The sequence below is a fragment of the Pleurodeles waltl genome, chromosome 6 (assembly GCF_031143425.1).
Source record: "Pleurodeles waltl isolate 20211129_DDA chromosome 6, aPleWal1.hap1.20221129, whole genome shotgun sequence".
Taxonomy (NCBI): Eukaryota; Metazoa; Chordata; class Amphibia; order Caudata; family Salamandridae; genus Pleurodeles; species Pleurodeles waltl.
In genome coordinates this window covers 622743735-622760496 of record NC_090445.1, presented here as the reverse complement: position 1 = coordinate 622760496, position 16762 = coordinate 622743735, and the positions used below count along the sequence as shown (strand labels likewise).

Genomic DNA, 16762 nt, shown 5'->3' with positions numbered 1-16762 from the left:
AATATTGAAGACAAACTATCAAAAACAATATATTGACAGGTTAGTAACTCTAGAGTTTTAATCCGTAAATCAGCATATATTTAACTATGTGGTACATACATCTTCAAGGTATGTGGAAGGGGAATGAGGAATAGTAAATCTATACTTCCCTAATATCTACTTACCTTTTGATATTTTGTATCTCTAAATTCTTGTACCACCATATTGTTGATGTCAGTATTCAGTAGTTCAACAGAAACTTGGTGGACTTGAGTTTGATATTAAAGTTACACAGTGTAAGGTTACATTGTGGATTTACATGCCAAAAGTACATATTCACGTGAGCACACTAGAGTCAGAAGCTACTCAGAGCAGACCACTGGCAGGGAAAATAAACATTTTAAATAGTTTAAATGATTCCAAATCAAACAAACAACCAAAGGATAATAAAGATAATTATGTAAAGAACGGAGAAAATAGGGCCACATCTAACAGTATTCTTCGTGGATAGTGAGGAATACCAAAACCCCGGGGAATCAAAAGTGTTTATGTTAATTTATTTTGATATCTCTAGACCAATTTCATGTTTCAACCAGGTTAATTTCCTCAAAAATTACAAATCACATTTTCTCTTAAGACGTCAGAACATTTCTATCAGTGACTTTGTCTTATTCAATACTTACTTCATCTGAGCTACTGTACAAGGAGTATCATTTTAGCACATTTTTATCAAACACTTGCCAGTAGTGCTTCTCAGAGACACAGGAAAATTACATATTCTTACACAATTGTACATTCTATTCACTCAATGTAGTGGTTCTGTTTTGGCCACAGAAATATGTTACATGTTTTGTCAGTGTCTCAGTACAACCTTCCACGTTTGGGCAACAAACTTAAGGTCTGAGATACTGTTAATCAGAAGAATGCTTAATGAGAATGAAAAGACCAGTGGGTTTGCCAAAAAGCAATGCCTTGAATGTCTTTCAATAAATCCAAATACGACTGACTATAAGAGTGTGAGAACTTTTAATTAAGCTTGCTCATTGTGGATAATCAGGAAGGTTCAACGTACAAGGTAGTAGGCAATTCCACAGTTTTCCTTCAGTTATGCAATAAGCATTAGCAACTGCCCAGGTTACGCCCCTTGAAATCTCCTAGTGTTCAATTTGAACATACAGCCTGTACCCAGCACTCTCTGCTTGATGTCCCACCCCGGGACTTCACAAAGCAAGAAATGGTGGTGAAGCAAAAGAAACTGACAGTGGTCTACTTCCCCATCCACCATTTCTTGCTCCATGATGTCCCTGGACACAATATTAATCAAGCAGAAACATTTGAAGAGGCTGATGTCTCCCAGTTAACAGCTGGGATCTAGGAGCTTGGGGTTAGGACTCTCTTTTTGTGGCTTGACAGGAGTTCACTGCATTTTGTTCAACATTTGTCTCACTAATACTCCCTCTCACACTTGCTTTCTTCCCCCACTCACTTTAACTAATATTCTCTCGCTCATTGCCACTCATACTCCCACTCGCTGTTACACACAGCCATACTCATACTCACTGGCTCTTATCATCACTTACTAACATACTTACACTCACTCACTGACTCTGGGTCCTGGTGAGACTGAATCTCTTTGCACCATTGATAGCTACACTACTGACTCACTTTCACACAATCTCCAATCAATCAATTCTTCTAACACAATACTCTTTCACTCACCCTCTTTTACTCACTTTCACTTATTCATAAACACTCTCAAACTCAGATTCTAACTCACTTTCAGTTTCATTCACACTCTCAAACACATTCACACATTCACATTCATTTAACGCCATTCACTCTGTCTCACACTCATCTGGTCTCAACTGTGGAGACGACACTGGAGCCAATGCTGGACCTCCACTCCCTCTCAGGGTGATGCAAGATCCAGTGACAGTACTCCTTGATCCCGCGAAGTGGAAGGGGGGAGGCACAAAATAGGAATAAAAAATGGATGGTACTGGATATGCTCAGCAACAGTTCTAATCTGTATAACAGGATGCGTCGCTCCAGACACCTTCTGGGTATGCGAAAGTGGATGTTTACAGGACCAGCATCTCTGGTTTCATGAAGATACAATACACTGAGAACAACAGGAAGAGGCAATTACATCAATACACTAGCACATCCCTATATAATTTACACTGCACTGCTTCAATAACTGACACTTACAGGTTTCTTCTAAATCACGGCATAAGAGCAGAATAACCACATTCCTGAATGAGAATCTTCGGAGACTCTTGAGGAAGAACTTGGAGCCTCTGGCACTCCAGGGGTAAACTCGGATCATAGATTAGAGTTACTGGCACTCCCAAGGTTGCACTTGATACATGGATTGGAGTTAGGGACACCACCATGGCATAGTAAGGCAAGGTTATACTCGGTACATAGGTTGGAGTTAATGACACTACCAAGGTAGGCTAGAAACATAAACTGGAGGTTATACGGTTCATAGAAATATAAATCCCTTCTAAAAGAACATTCTTCTTGACACTTCTGTTCAATGGAGAAACACAGACTTAAGGGCCAGATGTAGCAAACTTTTTGCATGGCGCAAACAGTGAATTTCGCTGTTTGCGGCATGCAAAAAGCACATTGTGATGCCCAATCCCCGTTTTGCGAGTCAGTAACCTGGTTACCGACTCGCAAAATGGGACTGCGAGTCGCAATTAGGAAGGGGTGTTCCCCTTCCTAATTGCGAGTCGCAGCTCGATACTGCATGATGTGTCACACTGGTGGTAACCCATTCGCAAAAGGGAAGGGGTCCCCATGGGACCCCTTCCCCTTTGTGAATTACCTGGAAAACATTTTTTCATTTTGTAATGCATCTTGTTTTCCTTTAAGGAAAACGGGTTGCCTTAAAAAAAAAAAAACTGCTTTATTTAAAAGCAGTCACAGACATGGTGGTCTGCTGTCTCCAGCAAGTCACCATCACTGTGAGTGCTGCGAGTCGCAAGGGGGTCGCAAATAGCTACCCACCTCATTCATATTAGTTGTGAGTCTCAATTCAGGATTTTCCTACATCTGGCCCTAAGTCTCTGGTCCAGAAGCAAAAACCGTTCAAGTGCCAAGGTTGGAGAGAGGGTCTGAAGTAAGGACAAGCAAGGAGCGCTGAAGGAAAATTACAAAGAAGGAACTGGAGACAAGTCTAGAGTCTTAAAGAGGCTGACAGTCAGGCCTGCTTCCTACTGTAAGGATAAGTGTGCACTAACCTGAAGAGAAAGTACTTAGACTTGTTTAAGTAGGAATCCAAAGGAGGCAGGAGGCTCGGTGCAAGACGCTCAAGATAAGGCAGAATTGTAGCTCACAAGGAAGACACAAGAAGCATTGCAGAAGCAAGAGTCATGGGATAATCCGCAAGTTTTGGAAGATTTGAGCGCTAGAAGTTCCAGGCAACTCAGAAGTTTAGTGAAGGGACAATACTTGCACTGGACTGGAATGCTGAACGATCCGGGTGACTCAGGAGTTGAGTGCAGGGAGGATGCTTGCACCGGATGGGGACGAGGCCAAGTGCTGATGCAGGTTCAGATGTGGTATATTATACTGGAATAAAGGGTGTTCCAGGAAGGTTCCTTGGCCTCCTGGCAGCGTTGAAACTTCCAATTAACCTGGGGAATATCATGTATTACGTACAATGGATTTGAGACCCTGCAGGTGGCAGGTGCAAACGTTAAAGGGAAACAATTAACAAGTACAACAGAACCCTAGTCCATGATAGGACAGTTCAGTGGGGGATCAAGGAAGCATACTTATCCTAAAAATACATGTGATAATCTGTAGCTGCAAAACGGACTAACCTTGCATAGCAACTTAACAGGAGGGCCAATGGTTCAGGTGGAATCATGGAGTGCTCGAAACAAGAAGGTGCCTCAAGGGAAGCATGACTTGGAGTACTCGGGGCAGGGATGCACCACAAGGGAAAGTTTACAGGAGCCCGGTGGAGTAAAACCTACCACACATAGGACACAAGATGGAGTTGTGACACACTCTTAATCACTCACAAACATATACAAGCAGACGTAAAGAAATATATATTTTTTTCTACCTACCTTTCTTACTTAGCTGGCAACACGGAGGCTCCAATGAGAAGCCAGGGGGAGCAACAAGAGCAGGTTTGAAAAGGGGAAGACCCACCTCAGTCCTTCTCCCAGCATCTTGATAGGAATGTAAGCACAGTCCTATAAGAAGCTGGGATAGTGTTGGATATCCCACCCTTGCTGCACACCAAAGGTTGGACCTTAGGAGCGAGTACAAATTAATCAGAAGCTGCAGATCAACAGTCATTATAAATACTATTTGCATTTCAAGGAAGTCAATACGATGTCAATGTACGTTTGAAAATGTTATTACAATCTTTTAATATTGCTTTCTTAATTGAAATCATCAATTGGTCAATGAAAATATTAATACAATACAGAACAAAGCATAAAATGTGTTCCCTATAAGTAAATCCCTATTCTAAGTTGATGAAGAGTGCAAGAAAGAAATCACTTAGAACTCATAAAGAGTTCTTAGTTCAGATGTGAACGCATTTGTCTTCAGTTAAATCGGAAGAACTTCCCATAAACAGTGATTCCAGAAATTCATAGGTGGCATAGAATTCAGGCAGAGGAAATATAAGACCTCTCAGTGTAAAACTGAGAAGTGTCAGCAAAATATTTTCAAAGGATCTGAGCAGTATCTCAGAGTTTCTCTCTTGCCAGCCTTCCGAAAAGTCTCTGGATGACGTCTCTCTACTCTAGGATCAGAACGTTTTTATGACTCTGGGATTTGGTGGTCTCAAGTCCCCTCAGTGTTTCTTAGTGTGGCTGAGATTTGCAGTGAAGCAGCTCTGCTACTCCACGGGAGTTCCTGATTCTGGGGCAAAGGCTGACAATCCTCATGGGCTTTTGGAGGCGTAAACAGCTGCACGATGAGGCAAGTTTGTTGCAATTGTCAAAGTCAGCAGGCAGGCTGACAGGGCTGGCACCGAGTCTGCCACCAGTCTTCACTTCTTGCTTTTGCCTCTCTGGAGTGTCCTTCTTCTTCAGGTCTGCAGGATCTTTTTTTCTGGTGCCAGGGGCCCCTAAATACTGCACTTAGAGGTGTTAGGGGAGTTTAGGGCAGTAGTCAATAGACTACTTACCCCTGGGGTCACTAAATCCCCTATATGACCACTTCCTGTGGGAAGTGGGCATAACTTTGTCCCAGAGTTCCTAGTTCTGACATCACCAAGATGTCAGACTTTTACATTTTGTGTGTGCTCACCACCCAAGTGACCCATCAGAAAAAAAGTGGTTTATCAAAAGGTTTCTTAAGCCATTCTTACCAGTCAATTCTCATACTGGGATGGTGATTTCAGAGACAGGTTTACACACAACAGATGAATCATCAGTGTTATGGGAAGTGAGAGCAGCACTCTGATCTTAGTTTGTCTCTTATCACAGGAAGCAGTTCCTTAGGGCAAGTTTCAAAGCAGCTGAACCTTTATTGAATGATTTTGAGCAGGTTCTTCACTTTATTGGCAATCTACTTCCTTCCCTATTCACCTCTTATATAGCAGTCTTTCTTTTCAGTATGACAGCCTATCCATAATTCTTAAGGGCGCAGCATGGTGTCCACTTTCTGGTCTACTCTATTCCTCTGTCCTACGACACAGAGGTTTGCTGAAGTTAAAAGTGAACTGGGTTGCCAGCCCAAAGGACCAGTACATCTACCAAAGTTCTGAGAGTTAGTGTCAGGCCAGCAAACCACTCAGGTCATGAGCACTTTGAAAATGTGGAAGGAGGCAGTCAAAATCTGTCCTTGCTGGTAGCTCAGTCACATTGTTGCAAGACATTCGATAATAGGGCCTGATTTAGACTTTGGCGGAGGGGGTTACTCCGTCACAAACATGACAGATATCCCATCTGCCTTATTACAATCCCATAATAGCATATAGAAATCATAATTTGGCAGACAGGATATCCGCCACGTTTGTGACAGAGAAAACCATACGCCAAACTTTGAATCAGGCCCATGGTGTTTCCAGATCCATGCTGATGAAGACATCCCATAATAGTATTAGGAGATACACATTCACTCCACATGAGACTTAGGCCCTCATTACGAACTCGGCAGGAAATCCTGCCGAGTTCGGTGCTGGTGGTCAAAACAACAACCACCAGCACTTTGAAGACCCCGCCGGCCAAATAAACAACATTCCGTTGGGCCGGCGGACGGAAACAGTGTTTCCGCCAGCCTGCCCAGCAGAATGCAGGGCCTGTAATCTGTCGGCAATGTGGCAGTGCAGCAGGTGCAGCAGAACAAGTCGCACATATCACTGCCCGTAAATCGGGCAGTGACATGCACAACAGGGCTGTGCACGGGTGCCCCGGGGCACCCATTCCACCAGCCATTCCCTGGCGGGCTAAACTGCCAGGGAAAGGCTGGAGAAAAACAGGTTCATTATCCGTCAGGCAGCGCTGCTTGCAGCGCTGCCCTGTCGGATAAGGAACTCAGCCATCGCCAGGCTGCCTGGAGTCGGTAGCCCTGCTGTGGCGGAGTTCCATCTCTGGCAGTCTCTCCATGAACATTATATGGCAGTACGGACCGCCATGCCGGTAGCGGTAATTTCCGCCACACCCGGCATGGCGGTCCGGACCTCCATGTTCATAATGACCACCTAAGTCAGTCAGATGCTGCTGTTAGAGCTGTACTTAATCTTCCAGAGCTGAATAGAGAGTGTGGGGGTTGCTCATAACGCATTTTTTTTGTTTCATTTTAGGGTATATGGGCATGTCCTTGCCTTTCTTTTGGACATGTCACTTTTTGTTGCTTACAGGATGACCTTCTGAATCTTGCTAATTACAGTCATCTTGCCCTTGTGAAAGTAAGAGTTCCCTGTCATGACAGGCTAAATGGATTTTACCTGGAAGAGACAGTAGGCAGTTCTGCCTACAACACAAAACCTTAATCTCCGGCCTGCGAGTAAAGGTTTTGTCATGGTTGAGGATTTTAGCCTAATTTCAATGATGGTCTGTGTGGATCTTCAATTTCAAGCAGTTGAGGCGTCTACTGGAGATGAAAATGTACAATCACTGTGAAGCATTTCTCAGGGAACTCATGCTATTAGTCACACGAGCAGGAAAAAGAGCCAGATCAGCCAGAAATGGATACATTTCAAGAAGGGTAGAACAGGTATGCTATTCAATTGACCTCCAACTTCTGATTCACCTCATGAAATACATTGACGAAGAATATGTGCAACTAGAAGACAGCACTTCCAAGGGTTACATTAAGGACCACAGCACCTTTGCCTTTGCTGAGCACCAAACCAGAGCATACCAGTCACACAGTACCTGACATACACAGCTCCAACCTCACAAGCCCATTACACTGGGATAGTGTGCATACCAAAACACACAACAGTGTCACAGAACTGGGAACAACAACGCTACACAAAATCTGCATAACAAACAACCATTTGCAATACAAAGGTTCTTGCGTTTGCTTGAGTTAGAGGTATTATCATTGTAAATTTGTAACTGGACTTTTCTTGCCACTTAAATTGAAAATGAAAAGTAAAACAGTTGACATGAGTGAGCTGATTGGCCGCAGTGAGCATGAGCATGAATGAGAGACACAAAAAGACGTTTTCTCGCAGTCAAACATATTGTCAAACGTGCACTTATCCATGTAATAGCGACAGTCTGCAAGGCGGTAACAAAACCGCCCAAAGGAGGGCCAAACATAAAGCATTTACCAATGATAACAAATGATTTTTGAAAGGCAAGCCCAGGAACGACTGAAAGCCCACAATACTTACAACAGGTTAAAGTGCTTCCGCACTCGACCTCAAAATGACATAATTTAACAGTAACATTTAGACAAGAGAGACATTTATGGGTGATAGCTATGAGACTACTTATATTCTAGTACAGCTGCAAACAACATCCTGAAGAACATGAATCAAGCTTCAGAATATTTTTCTTTTTCATGGTTTAATCTATTTTTTACAAAAAGTCTTCACAGTGTTCTTACATCAGTATTGATTGTTACAATAATGAACAAATCTAATTAGAGACACAAAAGTCAAGTTTAGTATTGAGAGAATGAGTGCTGGAAGGGCTGGAATGAAAGAGAACCCTCATCAAAACTATTTACGTATTATATTTGTAGATAGGACGAAAATATAAACTATTCTGGGCAAAATATATCCTGCGACATTAGAACCTAAAAAAAAAAGTAATAAAACCTCAGAATTTACTTATATATGAAAATAAGGAAGTCAGATAGTTAGCACAAGATATTTTTCACGGTTTCTTTTTAAGGGTGGCTTGTTTCAAATTCTGTATGTGGTTGCTTATCCTTCTCTAGGCCTTTGGTCGGAACTAAGCCTTTTGTTAAAAAAGAGCAAGAGTAGGTTAGAACTCTCACTCTACCAACGTCTCTATAATCAAGCATTTTATTATGCCTGTTTTAATTCATCATCCACTCGGCAGCTCACAAATAGATGTATGTAGTCATTTTATGATGAATTTCATCTCTATCAGTTGAGACTGTCCTTGAGTTGCCTATTATAACGGAAGGTGATATTGAACCTGGTAAATAGGAATACTGCTGGGTGAGATATTTACAGGTAGGATTGATACCCTCAACTTGCAATGGAGGTAACATTGTAATACTATTTAAAGCTTGAAAACAGAATGTGTAGCATTTTCCTTGCACAATTTCTGTCCGATTTTATCTGCCAATATGGCAATATTTGTATTCAAAAAGAAAACATCTCCATGTTAAATTTACACACCTTTGTATGCCAGTCTCAAAATTCTATTGCACAACACAGGATTTGGCTAATAATGAACTTGGGCCTAATAATAAGAAGGCTCTTGTTACCATCAGGGTCATAACATCTACTTGAATACTGTAGCAAGGGTTGTCAACCTGATTATAGCAGATAACAGAGGCTGTAATGTTCATAATAATGAAGGCCTAATTTTCATTAGAGCCAAGTACATTGTTAGGAAAATCCTCTGTTGTGCAACAGGCAACATGGACAATTTATGCCCAGATATCCCAATTCAACAAGGAGATCTTTTGTTGAATTAAATTGCAATGAAGCCTCAGCTAGTGAGTTAGAGTTTGAAAATAGACACTTTACAAGAGGATTATTTTTTGGAAGCTCCCCACAAAAAGGGAGATTAATATAGAAAAAATAGCTTAAGACAACTCCGCATTAATGGCTACGCAAGTATAATTTTCATACAGTAAAGTGACTCCTCCATTCTCTCACTTGCCTTGTGTTTTTAATACAAAGACCAGCCTTGTTGGCCTGTATTGCAATGATATATCTTATGACAACAGTTTTCACTTTTATATCAAAGATCGAATTTTTTATAAAATTGAGAGATGTACTTATTATTGTGTGATGCTTTTTAAGCTAGTACTCATTACACGGGGAAGTAAGAAGTTAGAGACACTTGTAGGTATCACTGGTATTTCCTCCCAAAGACCATACCTGTCGCATATATACCATGACACACAAACAAGTTGTACCAGATGCACTTATATAATAAGAGAGGGTGAAAACCAAAAGGAGTCTTTTACCACACTTAATACTCTATACAGGAGGGCTTCACTCAAAAAAGAAGGTGGCCCTCAGCAGTCAAAATTGCATGTTTTATCATCAAGCCCCTCCCCACCATAGTTTCAAAGCAGTAACCACAGTGAGCTCTCTTGTGGAGTTCTTGAGAACGTTCAAGAGTTTGTAGGCCTCCCTATTGTTGCGATGACTAAGATTTATTCAGATTAAACATGTGTGAGTTATGGAGAATGGTGTAAGCCCTTTGTTTATTAGTCTTCTAAAGTACAAATGAAAACACTGCACTGAGGAGCCCATATAATACAAATCATTACACTTTAATAGATATGCTTCTGGACTGTTGCTCATGGCCTTATCCAGGTCTACATTGTTCATCAGGACAGGTCCTACCCTTCGTCAATCATAACTTTTAGGAAGACTTTCCACAAAATCAGCTGAGTGTATTATATCCTTTAATTTAGGAGCTTAACAGTAATGTGTACACCCCTTGGCAGATTAGACTCCCTCATGTTCCAGAACTCCTTCCCATTACTTGGCAACATAGAGCCACCTAGTCGGAGCTATCTTAACAACAACAATAGAACATAACATATCCCCCATTTTATATACACAAAGAAAATTTAACAGATATACCTGAAATGATTTATAATACATTAAAAGAATAATCACTAATATGCCATTAATAGCATAGATGCAACATGCAAAAGCTGTGTGTATAACAATTTGAACATCTTATTTAGGCTAAGATAAATTAACACTCCCAATTGTTAAACCTTACTGTTTTTTTCGTTATTCTCTTACCCACACTGCTCATGGATTTTTAAGGCTCCCTATCCGTACTTCCATTATGTCCCACATTGGCATTTAAATGTGCATGTTCTACCATGCTGCACCTGGTAACCTTCCTAGCATTCCACGTCCTGCCATCATTTAACCAGACATTATTTCCCTTGACTTTTCTAACTTTACGAGGGTTCTACCTCCTCAACAGTTTGCCATCATTCCTGGTTGTCACCCAATCCTTTCTTGGAATTTTGGGGAGTATTTCCTTACCTTCTGTTATGCCTGGTGACATATTTAACTTTATATACTTCCAATCGCTTATTGAGTTTATCACTGTCAATGTGCTACTCGTTCTTTCTTTCCATCCAAGTAAGCAAACTTTAATACATGCCTCTCTGCCTCTTAACAAACTAAATGATGTCACATTATTAGTTGTGTGTGGTGTGTTTCGATAACTCTATGTCTAACTCTGATTTCCTAGCCAATCGTACACATTCTTTAATACTCTGTGAAATCGTTTTACAAGACCATTTCTCCCAGGATTGTACACTGCTGATCTATGATGATTTATACAATGACGTGGAAGAAACTTTTGAAATTCCTCAGCTACAAACTGCGGTCCATTGTCTGTCACCAACCATTCAGGGTAACCTTCCCTCCTGAATATCTCCTCACAAATCGTTATCATCTCTGAAGATCTTATATCCTTGGTGACTACCACTTCCGGCCACTTAGAATAGTAATCTACAAGCACTACATCATACTTGCCTTCAAGCCCCTTGCCATAAATGTCAATTGCTATTCATTCCCTTGCCTTTGATGGAAACTCAATGGCTTTAATAGGGGTGTCTACTGTCACATGGGTCTTGTCACTCCATGCACACGCACAAAAATATCTTACAAGTCTCTCTATTTCGCCGTCCATTCCCGGCCACCAGAAATTAATTGTTTGCTCTTCTCTTCATAGCTTGCCTTTGTGTCCTTTGTGTATTAGTTCCATAAGCCTAGAAGATAATTCCTTGGGCAACACTTATCCCCAACATTTTATGAATATTCAATCCACCACTGATAACTCAGACCATACTTTAGCATAGTCACACAACCAGGGCCAATCTTCCTTGTTAAATCTGGGATGTAATATGTTCAACAAAATGAATTGCAAATGTTATTCCTAGTCACAGCCTTTTTCCATTTTTGTTTCAAAATAGCTCCCTTACACCCATCCTGCACCGTCACCACCACCACCTAATCACTCTGAACAGGCAAACGAGACAAACAATCCGCATTCGCGTTCTTTGTGCTCGGCATGAACTTAATCTTAAAATTGTATTTCTGCAGACGGAACAACCACTTAGCTATTCTCAGGGTTGCTTTTGCAGCTCTGCTTTGTGGAAAACAATTCTACCAAAGACTTATGGTCAGTTCTCGACTCAGCTCAAATGACATACCCCAAACCTATGTTCTAAAGTCCAACAAGCTAATGTTTCCTTCTAAATGGTAGAGTACCTTCCCTCTGCTCCTTTCAAAGTGCATGACACAAAAGCAACCACCCTTTCTTGATTGCTATTCTGTTGCATTAATACAGCCCCCAGCCCATACATACTTGCATCTGTGACTATTATAGTCTTGTCTTGGGGATCAAAGGATTTCAAAACAACTGCTTCTACAATAGTTTTTTTGACATCAACAAATGCAGCCTGACATTCTTCAGTCCAGTCATAGTGCATTCCCGTTTTCATTAACACACGCAATACATACACTTTGTCTGAGAATCGTTCCACAAATTTATAATAATATTCGGCCAGACCCAGAAACGATTGAAGTTGCTCCCTATTCGTTGGTGGAGGTGCTTTCTTGATGGCTTCTACCAACTGAAATTTGAGACAAATTCCTTCACTTGACAAAGTATGTCCTAAGTATTCCACCTCTTGAACACAGAATCTACATGTGTCTTTGTTTACAGTAAATCCAGTTCTTTCGAGATTCTGTAACACAGAATTTAGCACTTCATTGTGTCTCTTCTTGTCGGGTTCCCACACTAGAATGTTGTCTTGAAAATAGAAGACATTGTTTTCCCCTTGTAAAATGTTCGGCATCACCCGGTGAAACACCGCCGATGCAGAAACTAAACCAAAAGGCATACACACACATTAGAAAGCTCCTTCAGGGTGATGAATGATGTGAGGTGTTTTGATTCTCTGTGAAATTTCACCTGGTGATAAACGCTGGAGAAATCTAGTGATGAGAAATATTTTGCATCTTATGTTCATCACCATTTCATTTATACATGGTAGAAGATGTCTGTCTATCAATACAAACTCATTAAGATCCCTGAGATTAATACACATCCTGAGTTTACCATTTACTTTGGTTGCTAATATTATTTGATTTAACCACTCAGATGATTCTATAGGTTCGATCAGGCCAGCACCACATAACCTGTTTAATTCTTCTTTTCACTGACTCCTTAGCAACAGTTGTACATTCCTACCCTTATGCACCTTTGGAAGGCTGTCTTTTCTCAGCACAATTTTGTGCTAAAATATTTCTAAACAGCCAAAAGGATTTGCAAATAAATTGGGATACTTGTTACTCCAACATTCCCCATGTCACCAGACAGGTCGCTCCCCCCATCTGCCACGCAGCCCCCTGTGGGTTGAACCTCCGTTGCCACTTTTGCCGCCTGACTACTCGCTCCCTTTTTTCTATTCCCCTGAGCTTGTGCTTCTGTGCCACTTGTTTTTTCCATTCTGTGCCCCTGTGTTTTGCTTCTGTACCCCTGTGCTCTGTTGTCCCTCTCCCGCCGTCTTTTCCCGCCGTTTTTCCCTGGGTTTTCCCCTGGGTTTTTCCCCGGGTTTTTCCCTTGCTGCTGAGCCCCTGCTGCCCCGCCCCCTTCACTCCCATTGGCCGCCCCGCTCCCACCTCCCAGCTGCTCCTCCCTCCCTCTGCCCTCATATGGAGGCTGCGAAGCGGTGGTAGAGAGCGACCTTTGACCCTATCACCAGGCAGGTCGCTCCCCCCATCTGCCACGCAGCCCCCTGTGGGTTGAACCTCCGTTGCCACTTTTGCCGCCTGACTACTCGCTCCCTTTTTTCTATTCCCCTGAGCTTGTGCTTCTGTGCCACTTGTTTTTTCCATTCTGTGCCCCTGTGTTTTGCTTCTGTACCCCTGTGCTCTGTTGTCCCTCTCCGGCCGTCTTTTCCCGCCGCTTTTTCCCTGGGTTTTCCCCTGGGTTTTTCCCTGGGTTTTTCCCTTGCTGCTGAGCCCCTGCTGCCCCGCCCCCTTCACTCCCATTGGCCGCCCCGCTCCCACCTCCCAGCTGCTCCTCCCTCCCTCTGCCCTCATATGGAGGCCGCGAAGCGGTGGTAGAGAGCGACCTTTGACCCTGTCACCAGGCAGGTCGCTCCCCCCATCTGCCACGCAGCCCACTGTGGGTTGAACCTCCGTTGCCACTTTTGCCGCCTGACTACTCGCTCCCTTTTTTCTATTCCCCTGAGCTTGTGCTTCTGTGCCACTTGTTTTTTCCATTCTGTGCCCCTGTGTTTTGCTTCTGTACCCCTGTGCTCTGTTTTCCCTCTCCTGCCGTCTTTTCCCGCTGTTTTTTCCCTGGGTTTTCCCCTGGGTTTTTCCCCGGGTTTTTCCCTTGCTGCTGAGCCCCTGCTGCCCCGCCCCCTTCACTCCCATTGGCCGCCCCGCTCCCACCTCCCAGCTGCTCCTCCCTCCCTCTGCCCTCATATGGAGGCCGCGAAGCGGTGGTAGAGAGCGACCTTTGACCCTGTCACCAGGCAGGTCGCTCCCCCCATCTGCCACGCAGCCCCCTGTGGGTTGAACCTCCGTTGCCACTTTTGCCGCCTGACTACTCGCTCCCTTTTTTCTATTCCCCTGAGCTTGTGCTTCTGTGCCACTTGTTTTTTCCATTCTGTGCCCCTGTGTTTTGCTTCTGTACCCCTGTGCTCTGTTGTCCCTCTCCCGCCGTCTTTTCCCGCCGTTTTTTCCCTGGGTTTTCCCCTGGGTTTTTCCCTGGGTTTTTCCCTTGCTGCTGAGCCCCTGCTGCCCCGCCCCCTTCACTCCCATTGGCCGCCCCGCTCCCACCTCCCAGCTGCTCCTCCCTCCCTCTGCCCTCATATGGAGGCCGCGAAGCGGTGGTAGAGAGCGACCTTTGACCCTGTCACCAGGCAGGTCGCTCCCCGCATCTGCCACGCAGCCCCCTGTGGGTTGAACCTCCGTTGCCACTTTTGCCGCCTGACTACTCGCTCCCTTTTTTCTATTCCCCTGAGCTTGTGCTTCTGTGCCACTTGTTTTTTCCATTCTGTGCCCCTGTGTTTTGCTTCTGTACCCCTGTGCTCTGTTGTCCCTCTCCCGCCGTCTTTTCCCGCAGTTTTTTCCCTGGGTTTTCCCCTGGGTTTTTCCCTGGGTTTTTCCCTTGCTGCTGAGCCCCTGCTGCCCCGCCCCCTTCACTCCCATTGGCCGCCCCGCTCCCACCTCCCAGCTGCTCCTCCCTCCCTCTGCCCTCATATGGAGGCCGCGAAGCGGTGGTAGAGAGCGACCTTTGACCCTGTCACCAGGCAGGTCGCTCCCCCCATCTGCCACGCAGCCCCCTGTGGGTTGAACCTCCGTTGCCACTTTTGCCGCCTGACTACTCGCTCCCTTTTTTCTATTCCCCTGAGCTTGTGCTTCTGTGCCACTTGTTTTTTCCATTCTGTGCCCCTGTGTTTTGCTTCTGTACCCCTGTGCTCTGTTGTCCCTCTCCCGCCGTCTTTTCCCGCCGTTTTTTCCCTGGGTTTTCCCCTGGGTTTTTCCCTGGGTTTTTCCCTTGCTGCTGAGCCCCTGCTGCCCCGCCCCCTTCACTCCCATTGGCCGCCCCGCTCCCACCTCCCAGCTGCTCCTCCCTCCCTCTGCCCTCATATGGAGGCCGCGAAGCGGTGGTAGAGAGCGACCTTTGACCCTGTCACCAGGCAGGTCGCTCCCCGCATCTGCCACGCAGCCCCCTGTGGGTTGAACCTCCGTTGCCACTTTTGCCGCCTGACTACTCGCTCCCTTTTTTCTATTCCCCTGAGCTTGTGCTTCTGTGCCACTTGTTTTTTCCATTCTGTGCCCCTGTGTTTTGCTTCTGTACCCCTGTGCTCTGTTGTCCCTCTCCCGCCGTCTTTTCCCGCAGTTTTTTCCCTGGGTTTTCCCCTGGGTTTTTCCCTTGCTGCTGAGCCCCTGCTGCCCCGCCCCCTTCACTCCCATTGGCCGCCCCGCTCCCACCTCCCAGCTGCTCCTCCCTCCCTCTGCCCTCATATGGAGGCCGCGAAGCGGGCGCGCAGCAGGCACGCCGCTGGAGCGCCAAAGGCGCGCCTAAGGCAAGCCCGTCTGCGCCCGTCCGCGCCTGGACCGCACCCAGCACCAGCACCAGAACCCCTGGAACCCGCACCCCCCGCAACGCCAGACTGCACTACGACGCAAGCACCCTCCACGCACTCAACACCAGACGAGACCAGCCCTGCTACCAGGCCACCCTGAAACGCACCCAGGGGCCTTTCACCTGCCGGAACTGCAGATTCTCCAGCATCCAACCCTCCACACCACCAGCCAGAGAACCCAACCACCTCCGCTGCATCCTCCTCAACACCCGCTCTGCTCGCAAGCACGCCATCGAACTTTGGGACCTCCTAGACTCCACTGCCCCTGACGTTGCCTTCCTGACGGAGACCTGGCTGAACGCCACCTCAGCACCAGACATTGCCATAGCCATCCCACAGGGTTACAAGATCTCCCGCAGAGACCACACCAACGGAGTGGGAGGAGGATTCGCCATCATCCACAAAGACTCCATCAAAATCTCAACGAACACCGATGACACCCTCACCACCGCCGAGCACATGCACTTCCAGATCCACAACGACCCCAACACCACCCTCAGAGGAACTCTCATCTACAGACCTCCCGGACCCCGCCCACAGTTCAGTGACACCATCGCTGACCTCATCAGCACCCACGCCCTCGCTTCCACAGACTACATCCTCCTCGGGACCTGAACTTCCACCTCGAGAACAACAACGACGCCAACTCCACCGCCCTGATCGACAACCTCGCCAACCTCGCCAACCTCGGACTCAAACAGCTTGTAACGACACCCACTCACGCCGCTGGACACACGCTTGACCCCATCTTCTCCGCTAGCCCCCACGTCTCCTTCAACCACACCACCGAACCACACTGGACCGACCACTGATGCGTCCACTTCACCTTCAGAAAACCCACCACACATCCCCGCACCCAACAGCTACCACGCCGCTGCTGGGGCAAGGTCACCGGGGACCAACTGACTACCGCCCTCGCCCTGAGACCACCCACCAACCCCACCGACCCAGACACTGCCGCGACCAACCTCACACAGTGGATCAACGACTGCGC

General features: G+C 45.5%; 1 protein-coding gene across 1 annotated transcript in view; it reads left to right on the top strand.

Annotated features, from left to right (window-relative positions):
- LOC138300075 (uncharacterized) overlaps window positions 1-16762 on the top strand; it is a 68082-nt gene that overhangs the window by 33638 nt on the left and 17682 nt on the right. The window lies entirely within an intron of this gene.